Raw genomic sequence first — 11,280 nt, forward strand, 5'->3', positions numbered from 1 at the left:
TACCTAGAAGCCCTTAACCAACAACGCAGTTAAAGAAATATAGTTAAGAAAGTATTTACTAAATAAACCAAAGTAAAAAAATTAAATCAAAACGTAGCACAAGGAAATTACACAACAATAACGAGGCTATATACAGGGGGTACTGGAAGTCAGTGTGCGGGGGTACAGGTTGGTTAAGGTAATATGTAAAGTGACTATGCATAGAAAATAAACAGCGAGTAGCAGCAGTGTAAAAACAAAGGGGGGGGGGGGGGGGGGGGTAAATGTAAATGGTGTGGGTGGCCATTGATTAATTGTTCAGCAGTCTTATGGCTTGGGGGTAGAAGGAGCCTTTTGGTCCTAGACTTGGCGCTCCGGTAACGCTTGCCGTGCGGTAGCAGAGAGAACAGTCTATGGCATTTTTTGGGACTTTCCTCTGGCACCGCCTAGTATTTAGGTCCTGGATGTCAGGAAGCTTGGCCCCAGTGATGGGCAGTACACACTACCCTCTGTAGCGCCTTACGGTCAGATGCCAAGCAGTTGTCATACCAGGCAGTGATGCAACCGGTCAGGATGCTCTTAATGGTACAGCTGTAGAACTTTTTGAGGATCTGGGGACCCATGCCAAATCTTTTCAGTCTCCTGAGGGGAAAAAGGTGTTGTCGTGCCCTCTTCACAACTGTCCTGGTGTGTTTGGACCATGATAGTTCATTGGTGATGTGGACACCACGAAACTTGAATCTCTCGATCCACTCAACTTCAGCCCCGTCGATGTTAATGGAGGTCTGTTCGGCCCTCCTTTTCCAATAGTCCACGATCAGCTCCTTTGTCTTGCTCACATTGAGGGAGAAGTTGTTGTCCTGGCACCACACTGCCGGGTCTCCAACCTACTCCCTATAGGCTGTCTCATTGTTGTCGGTGATCAGACCTACCACTATTGTATTGTCAGGAAACTTAATGATGGTGTTGGAGTTGTGCTTGGCCATGCAGTCGTGGGTCAACAGCGAGTAGAGGAGGGGACTAAGCACGGAGCTCTGTGGGGCCCCTGTGTTGAGGATCAGCCTAGCAGATGTGTTGTTGCCTACCCTTTCCACCTGGGCGGTGGCCCGTCAGGAAGTCCAGGATCCAGTTGCAGAGGGAGGTGTTTAGTCCCAGGGTCCCAGTGATGAGCTTTGTAGGTACTATGGTGTTGAACGCTCACATTGGCTACGGAGAGCGTGATCACATAGTCATCCGGAACAGCTGGTGCTCTCATGCATGCTTCAGTGTTGCTTGCCTCAAAGCGAGCATAAAAAGCATTTACCTCGTCTGGTAGGCTCGTGTCACTTCGCAGCTCGCGGCTGGGTTTCCCTTTGTAGTCCGTAATACTTTTCAAGCCCTGCCACATCCGACAAGTGTCAGAGACAGTGTTGTAGGATTCAATCTTAGTCCTGTATTGACGCTTTGCCTGTTTGATGGTTCATCTGAGGGCATAGCGGGATTTCTTATCAGCATCCGGATTAGTGTCCCACTCCTTGAAAGCGGCACCTCTAACCTTTAGCTCGGTGCAGATGTTGCCTGTAATCCATGGCTTCTGGTTTGGATATGTACGTACTGTCATTGTGGGGACGACGTCGTCAATGCACTTATTGATGAAGCCGGTGACTGAGGTGGTATATTCCTCTGTGCTAGCAAAACGGTCCTGTTGCGAGTCACTGGTACTTCCTGCTTTAGTTTTTGCTTGTAAGCAAGAATCAGGAGGATAGAATTTTGGTCAGATAGCATTGTATGGAGTGGAGGTTGTGTGGAGTGAAGGTGGTCTAGAGTTTTTTCGTCTGCGTAGCAGTAGCAGTGAAAATCAATGCCGTACTTTCTGATAACACCGCCAAAGGGTAACATATACATGTATAAACTGAACAGTACCGGAACCAAAATCGAACCTTGTGGAACGCCACATGTGACATCTATTTTCTCTGAGTTATATCAACCAAGGGTGACAAAAAACTCCTAAATCAATTTAGAACTGGATGGGAGAGGCCAACCCACTTCTCCAGTTTGACCAGAAGGACAACATGGTCAACAGTGTCAAATGCAACACTTAAATAGAAGAGGACAGAGAGCTGTTTGACATACAGTGCCTTCGGAAAGTATTCAGACCCCTTGACTTTTTCAACATTTTGTTAGGTTACAGCCTTATTCTAAATTGTATTAAATGTGACAGATCACCTTGATTTGGTTTTATGTAGCAAAATTTGAAATTGTGATTTTTACATTAGTTAAAAGCAGAGACACAGGGCTACAAAATGGTGTCATACACTGCATTTGAGGAACAGTGGGAAAGTAATACTGCTTTGAAAGTTGATAAACTTGTAACCTCGCTTTTGAGAAAATGGCCTTTGAATATTTTGGTACCTACTGGAGAGCTCTTCTTTTGTTTACACCCATTCAGCATCGTTCACACCCTCTTAAGCTTTAGCCACACCCATCTCTTTAAGGGTTGATCCGAGCGTTCTGTCCTAACAACAGCAGTCAAGCACCCAAGCTAACTGGCTAATGTTGGCTAGCTTGCGAGCTACTTCCAGACACAAATGAGAAAACAGTTCAGTGACCATTTTACTCGCCCTAGCAGAGCTGGTTAGGCTGTTTTTATGTTATCCAGAGCGTTGGTGACTGCAACTGTGCTGCTGGCAACAATGTATGTTTTTTCTGCAACGTTTACTGACACCGGCCATATTCAACGGGTGTTGAGTGTTCGTAAATGTGTCAGTTATTCTGCGCTCTGGCACAGTCAGATGAGAGTCCTCTGAAATCGAAGTAGATAGCCAGAGTGAATTTACCAGCTACGTCTATCAACAGTTGTCGCAGTGACATTCTATTGAAATGGTTACTTGCGTAGTGGAGTAATTTGTTAAGACATGTAGCTAGCTAGCTAGGTAAACAATGAACCATAATCCCAACTCATAACATTACTACCCTGCATAAATCTGCAGGTAGCTAACCAACCAGGTTCAATGTTCAATTAGCTAACATTAGGCTATAACTAGCAAAGCAAATGGATCTGAGATATGAATAATAAGATCATACATGCAACGTCCGCTAGCGAGCCAGCCAGCTAACCTTAGCTAGCTAGCTAACAGTACACTTTAACTTGAAATGAAAGCGACCTTCTGTTAAAATTTGAAATGTGTAATATCTGAAAATGTAGCTAGCTAGACTATCTTGCCCGTATACATCATGGATGGACGCTTCTCCCTGTCACAGATGGCATGGTTGCCCTTAGTTTGAAGATGTAATCCGGAGATAGGTGTTTTCTACATCTCCTTAGCTATCACCCTGTAATTCCACTGATTTCAAAACTCGTTCCTCCAGAAAGTGGAGAGCAACACTTATGCAGTTAAAAAAAATCCATGTTAGACAGGATTACCTACACATACTGATCAGCTCAAATAGACAGAAGCGTGCTATATGGCAGACCAATCCGAACTCATCTCTCGGCATGTCCAGCCCACTCATTATCTCAGCAGATCATGGATAGCGGGAAGGCTGCTGCTTTTCTCTGTGGCTAAACCAACTAGGCTCGTAATTTAACAATTTAATTCCTATTTACAGATGGCATACACGTTTTTTATTAAGGCACATAAAAGTTCACATGTTCCAGAAGGCATTTCGGCAAGAAAAAGCATTTTGATTAAAAAATAAATGTTGCGGGTCACTATCTCCTGTAAGGTGAAGGTTACCCGCGACATGCGCATAGTTTCCTGAAACAAGTCACAAATAGATTTTTTCCCTCATCAATCTACACACAATACCCCATAATGACAAAACAAAAATAGGTTTTTAGAAATTCTTGCATATTTATGACAAATAAAATAACAAAATAGTACATTTACATAAGTATTCAGACCCTTTACTCAGTACTTTGTTGAAGCACCTTTGGCAGCGATTACAGCCTCTAGTCTTCTTGGGTATGACGCTACAACTTGGCATGCCTGTATTTGGGGAGTTTCTCCCATTCTTCTCTGCAGATCCTCTCAAGCTCTGTTAGGTTGCATGGGGAGGGTTGCTGCACAGCTATTTTCAGGTCTCTCCAGAGATGTTCAATCGGGTTCAAGTACGGGCTCTGGCTGAGCCACTCAATGACAATCAGAGACTTGTTCCGAAGCCACTAATGCATTGTCTTGGCTGTGTGCTTAGGGTTGTTGTCTTGTTGGATGGTGAACATTCACCCCAGTCTGAGGTCCTGAGCACTCTGGAGCAGTTTTTCATCAAGGATCTCTGTACTTTGCTCCGTTCATCTTTCCCTCGATCCTGGCTAGTCTCCCAGTCCCTGCAGCTGAAAAACATCCCCACAGCATGATGCTGCCACCGCCATGCTTCACCGTAGGGAAGATGTGATGCTTGGCATTGAGGCCAAAGAGTTCAATCTTGGTTTCATCAGACCAGAGAATCTTGTTTCTCATGGTCTGAGAGTCTTTAGGTGCCTTTTGGCAAACTCCAAGCGGGCTGTCATGTGCCTTTTTACTGAGTGGCTTCCGTCTGGCCACTCTACCATAAAGGCCTGATTGGTGGAATGCTGCAGAGATGTTTGTCCTTCTGGAAGTTTCTCCCATCTCCACAGAGGAACTCTGAAGCTCTGTTATTTTAGAATAAGACTGTAACGTGATAAAATGTTGAGAAATACTTTCCGAAGGTACTGTATGTGTTGGTTCTCAGATAATTTACCACTTTAACTAAGGCTCTGTCTCTGTGCTGTGGTGGGCACGAAAATCAGATTGTAATTTTTCAAAAATACAGTTGACACTTAAAAAATTATTTTGCTGTTTGAAAACCGATTTCACCAGAATTTTGCTTAAGAATGGAAGGTTGCAGATTGGCCGAGAATTGCTAAGAGCTGAAGAATCTAGATTACTTTTCTTCAGAAGGGGTTTCACCATAGCAGTTTTTAGTGAAGTGGGGAAAGTGAATGATTAACAATAGCTTGCACTTCTTCAGATATGCAATTAAAAACTGTTTGAAGAAGGTGGTGGGGATAGGTTCGAGAAGGCAGGTAGAAGGTTGTGATATGACTTTCTTGAGCATGTCTGTGTCAACCAGGGAAAATAACTCCTTAGCGCGTTTGCGTGGTAGGCTACAGCACATATCATCAATCTTCTCATCAGGTCTTTCTTGACTGATACCCATTTTAATGTTTGTTATCTTATCTCTGAAATATGCCGCAAACTCATCACATTTAGATGTGGAGGAAAGTTCACATAGGTTTGCGGGGGTAGGATTTATCAGGCCATCACTGGTCTGGAAGAGCACTCTTGAATTATTCAGATTATTAGTGATTAGTGATAATTGTTATTTTCTCAGCCTGCAACTTTGAGTTTCTCCACTTCCGCTCTGCCTTTCTGCAATGTCTCTTTAATTGATTTGTTTCCTCACTCATCCAAGGGGCTCTCAGTTTGGATGTGGCCTTTTTCAACCGTACTGGAGCTATGGCATCAATGGTTGCCCTTAATTTGCTATTCAAGTTATCAACTAAATCATCACGACAGGTAGGCAGAATAGGTGATGGTGTATTGTTCATACACTCAATAAAATCTGTAGCAACTTCAGAGAGGGGTGGCAGGTAGCCGAGTGGTAAGAGTGTTCGACTAGTAACCGAAAGGTTGCAAGATCGAATCCCCGAGCTGCCAAGGTAAAAATCTGTCACTCTGCCCCTGAACAAGGGAGTTAACCCACTGTTCCTAGGCTGTCATTGAAAATAAGAATTTGTTCTTAACTGACTTGCCTATTTAAATAAAGATAAAAAAAATAAGACAGTGTTTCTTAATAATGAGCTCAGTATTACCCTGCTCTATGGGCAGCTGTCACGTCCTGACCTTAGAGATACTTTTTTATCTCTGTTTTGGTTGGTCAGGGCGTGAGTTTGGGTGGGCATTCTATGTCTGGTGTTCTATGTTGTCCTTGTGTTGTATTTCTATGTCTAGCCTGATATGGCTCTCAATCAGAGGCAGCTGTCATTCATTGTCTCTGATTGAGAATCATATTTAGGTAGCCTGTTCCCACCTGTGTTTGTGGGTGGTTGTTTCCGGTTTAGTGTTTGTTTTACACCTTTCCGGACTGTTCGCTTGTCGTTTTTTGTTTAGTGTTGCGTATTTATTTAAAGAATATGAACACTTACCACGCTGCACCTTGTTCCTATTCTTCTCCTCCAGACGACAAGCGTTACAGAAGCAAGGTAGTAAAAAATGCATAGTGATGATCAGATAAAGGAACATTAACAATAGAAGATATGTCATGAGAAAGCCCCTGGTAATAACCAGGTCCAGAGTATGATTATGGGTGGGCCTGTATTATTCTGTACTTTTCATCCGAGACACTTCATTTAGTATGATATGTTACTTTTCGTATGATATGGTATGGTAAGCCCCCCCATCTATCTTCAGAGCTTGTGCTGCTAGGTGACCTAAACTGGGCCATGCTTAACACCCCGGGCATCCTAGAATCTAAGCTTGATGACATCAATCTCACACAAATTATCAATGAACCCACCGGGTACAACCCCAAATCCGTAAACACGGGCACCCTCATAGATATCATCCTAACCAACTTGCCCTCCAAAAACACCTCTGCTGTTTTCAACCAAGATCTCAGCGATCACTGCCTCATTGCCTGCATCCGTAATGGGTCTGCGGTCAAACGACCACCACTCATCACTGTCAAACGCTCCCTAAAACACTTCAGCGAGCAGGCCTTTCTAACCGACCTGGCCCGGGTATCCTGGAAGGATATTGACCTCATCCCGTCAGTAGAGGATGCCTGATTATTCTTTAAAGTTCCTTCCTCACCATCTTAAATATGCATGCCCCTTTCAAAAAAATTAGAACCGGGTACAGATATAGCCCTTGGATCTCTCCAGACCTGACTGCCCAGGACCAGCACAAAAACATCCTGTGGCGTTCTGCATTAGCATCAAATAGCCCCCGTGATATGCACCTTTTCAGGGAAGTTAGGAACCAATATACACAGACTGTTAGGAAAGCTAAGGCTAGCTTTTTCAAGCAGAAATTTACATCCTGTAGCACAAACTCCAAAATGTTCTGGGACACTGTAAAGTCCATGGAGAATAAGAGCACCTCCTCCCAGCTGCCCGCTTCACTGAGGCTAGGAAACACTGTCACCACCGATAAAGCCACGATAATTGAGTATTTCAATAAGCATTTTTCTACGGCTGGCCATGCTTTCCACCTGGCTACCCCTAACACGGTCAACAGCCCTGCACCCCCAACAGCAACTCGCCCAAGCCTCCCCATTTCTCCTTCACCCAAATCCAGATAGCTGATGTTCTGAAAGAGCTGCAAAATCTGGACCACTACAAATCAGCCGGGCTAGACTGGTAGTTGCAAAGTCGCTAAAAAGTAGTAAATAGTTAAAAAGTTGCCAAATTTGCTAAAATGCTAATGTTGTCCGTGTTGAGTTTCGAACGCTCAACCTTTGGTTCTCAACCTACTTTCGTTTTTGCGTTTTGTCAATAGGGGGGCGCCATTTCGACTTTGTAAAAATTCGTTCCCAAATTAAACTGCCTCTTACTCAATTCTTGCTCGTACAATATGCATATTATTATTACTATTGGATAGAAAACACTCTAGTTTCTAAAACCGTTTGAATTATTTCTCTGAGTGAAACAGAACTCATTCTGCAGCACATTTCCTGTCAGGAAGTGAGATTTCTGAAATCGAGGTCCCTGTTCTAGGGTCAGTTTATAAGTCCCCATGTAAGCTATGGGGCTACATGCACTGCATACGCCTTCCTCTAGATGTCAGTAAGCGGTGAGAATTTGAATGGAGTGGATTGCACCATCTGGGCCACTATAAAAGCTCATGGAACGGAAGTACCGTTCTTTTCAACGGGGCGCCTGGCGCAAGAGGGAAATCACAATGGCGTCCTGAAAAGCTTTCGTTTTAGCAGTTCTATATCTCCGGTCATGTTTTTATTCGTTATAGGTGTTAAAGACATCATAAGGTAGTTAATTTAAACCGACTTATAGCAGTTTATATCAGTTTATTGCGATTTTCTGGGATTTCTTTGTGACGCGCTATCGCTAGTTGGACACCTCTCCAGTGGATGGCTAGCGTTAGCTGCTATTTCTACAGGAGAAGAGGACATCTTTCAACCAAAAGACGATTGTTCTGGAGAAAGGACACCTTGCCCAAGATTCTGATGGAAGCTCAGCAAATAGTAAGCAGTCTTTATGCTGTTAATTCGTATTTATGTTGACAAATGTCAAATAATAATTCCGCCATGAATTTCGGTGCGGTCTCGCTTTAGCGCACGCTGTATTGCGCAGTAACGTTAATTTTAAAAATCTAACACAGCGGTTGCATTAAGAACTAATGTATCTTTCATTTGCTGTCCAACCTGTATTTTTTTAGTCAAGTTTATGATTACTTATCGATTAGAATAGGTGCCTCTCCAAGATGGCGCCGGACAGATTGCTTGAAGTTTTGGCCACTAATCACATTGTATAACCCCGATTTGTGCCGCTAAATATGCACATTTTCGAACAAACCCTATATGCATTGTGTAATATGATGTTACAGGACTGTCATCTGATGAAGAATATCAAGGTTAGTCAAAAATTATATATCTTTTGCCTGTTTGTTACGATCGCTAACCTTTGCTGCTGGTAAATGGTGTTGTGTTTCTGGCTATTGTGGTAAGCTAATATAATGCTATATTGTGTTTTCGCTGTAAAACACTTAGAAAATCTGTAATATTGGCTCGATTCACAAGATCTGTGTCTTTCATTTGCTGTACGCTGTGTATTTTTAAGAAATGTTTTATGATGAGTAATTAGGTAATACACGATGGTCTCTGTAGTTATTCTAGTTGCTTTGGTGAGAGTTGTGATGGTGGCTGCAATGGTAAACTATGATTTATACCTGAAATATGCACATTTTTCTAACAAAACATATGCTATACAATAAATATGTTATCAGACTGTCATCTGATGAAGTTGTTTCTTGGTTAGTGGCTATTTATATCTTTATTTGGTCGAATTTGTGATAGCTACTGATGCAGTAAAAAAATGGTGGAGTAAAAAAAGTGGTATCTTTTGCTAACGTGGTTAGCTAATAGATTTACATATTGTGTCTTCCCTGTAAAACATTTTAAAAATCAGAAATGATGGCTGGATTCACAAGATGTGTATCTTTCATCTGGTGTCTTGGACTTGTGATTTAATGATATTTAGATGCTAGTATTTACTTGTGACGCTATGCTAGGCTATGCTAGTCAGCTTTTTTACTGATGGGGGTGCTCCCGGATCCGGGTTTGGGAGGAACTAGAAGTTAAGTAACCATCTGTCTTATGTAACTATACCAAATGTAACATGCTAAATGGAGTGTTTCAGATTTAGATACAGAATAATACAAAATGCTCTGAGACCAGGCTGTGGGCTCAGTAACAAGTTGGATAAAGTCCATAGAGCTCAAAAGATTCTTAAATTCAATGGCCTTGGAGTCAGTCTCTTTGTCAACATTAATATTTAAATCGCCAAACACAATGATTTTATCATAGTTCTCAATAACAAAATACAGTAGTTCAGAGAAATCAGTAAAGAAAGTGGGAGGGGGCCAGAGATAATTATTCTCTTTCCTGTGCTAGCGAGGGTGTTTAAAACAGTTTTGTATTCCTCCCTCCGTTTCTCAGATCGCCTAAAGCGAAAGTCGTTAAAATCTATATGAGTGACGATGGTGTCAATATTGGAGTAGTTGGCCAGAACCGTGGGCAGGAGGGAGTTGATGTCATGGACACGGGTTGCTGGATGACATTGGACCTTGGTCGGTCTACAGACCGTAGGCAGGCCAAAATCTCTCACCATCGAGCTGCCCGCAATGATGGTGGTTGTGATGGAATCCGATGGGGAAGGAAGATGTGGAGCAGGATGGGACTGCCTCAGGCTTTGATCCAGGTTAGCCTGACTCTTTGCAACAGCGGATGGCGTTGGAAACCCGAGGAAGGTGGAAGATGGCCTGAGACCCTTCAGTCTTGAGTCACCGACCTGCTGAACTGTGGTGGCCGTGGGGGAGTGTGCCACTCGGCGGCCTCCGGCTGATGGCATGCTCACAGGATCTGTGCTGACTCCAGGGGCTGGTAGGTCCATCTCAAGCGGGCCAAAGCTGTTTGATAGCTGGATCCGATCTTCTCGTATAGATGAAGGGTGGCCAGTCTGCCTTCCCGATCTCCTACGCCTTGTAAGTGTCCAGTCTCCCATCGGCCACGGAGTTGAGCTTAACATCTGTCTGTTGGATTGGGACAGATCAATGCCGCCCGACTCATCGACAGCTTTACTATAGGAGGCATTTATAGCTGAGATTTGGTTTGCCTGGGTTACAGCAAGGTCGTGTACTTAGAAAGCAGGTTATCCTTTTCTCGGCGTGCAGCCGGAGGATCTAAGCTGCTTGATGGTGGTCCATTTAGGGCAGCAGACAAAGGATCTAAGTGCTTGATGGTGGTCCATTGAGGGCAGACAAATCCCTGTCCATTGTTCAGTTCCACCTTATCTTCATCTTGTGATTGTGTGGAAATCATCTCACACCTAAAGCATTTGTGCCCAGCCGTGGATAAGAACACCGGTGGGCTAGCACTTCTAGTGTTAGCCTGCTCCGTTTTCATGACAGAAAGCAACTAACTGCTAATTAACGGCAATCCCTGTTATTCAGTAGCAGAAACAACACTCATGTCTGATTTCCAAATTCAAAGAGATGTATAAACTACGACAGGCATTTCTAAGAGGACAAACACTTACATGTACATATTATCTCAACTACCTCATACCCCCGCACATTGACTCGGTACCGGTACACCTTGTATATAGCCTTGTTATTGTAATTTATTGTTTTACTACTTTGTATTTGCAAAATTTCTTTTAACACTGCATTGTTTGGAAAGTACTCGTAAGTAAGCATGTCACGGTAAAGTCCACTCCGGTTGTATTCGGCGCATGTGACGAATACAATTTGATTTGATTTAAGAGAAACCCATAGCAACATGTGCCCATAGCAGAGGAGCAATACATGCCAGGAGGCCTGATGTTGGGTAAAACACTGTACATTTCTGAAACCACAGAGGGTGTGGGTTACTGGGGAAGAACAATAGAGGGAGTTTCCTGTTCAAATCAAAGCTGCCACCATCCAACCCAGCTTCCTCTGATTATGGAGGGTGTGTTTGTGGGTTTGTGCCTTTTTGTACTATATACTGTACATGTATATCATATATAGCCTCTTGAGAACCAGCATTTACATTTTTTTTGTTGTAAATATCGATATGTGT

The sequence above is a fragment of the Salvelinus namaycush genome, chromosome 21 (assembly GCF_016432855.1).
Source record: "Salvelinus namaycush isolate Seneca chromosome 21, SaNama_1.0, whole genome shotgun sequence".
Lineage (NCBI taxonomy): Eukaryota > Metazoa > Chordata > Actinopteri > Salmoniformes > Salmonidae > Salvelinus > Salvelinus namaycush.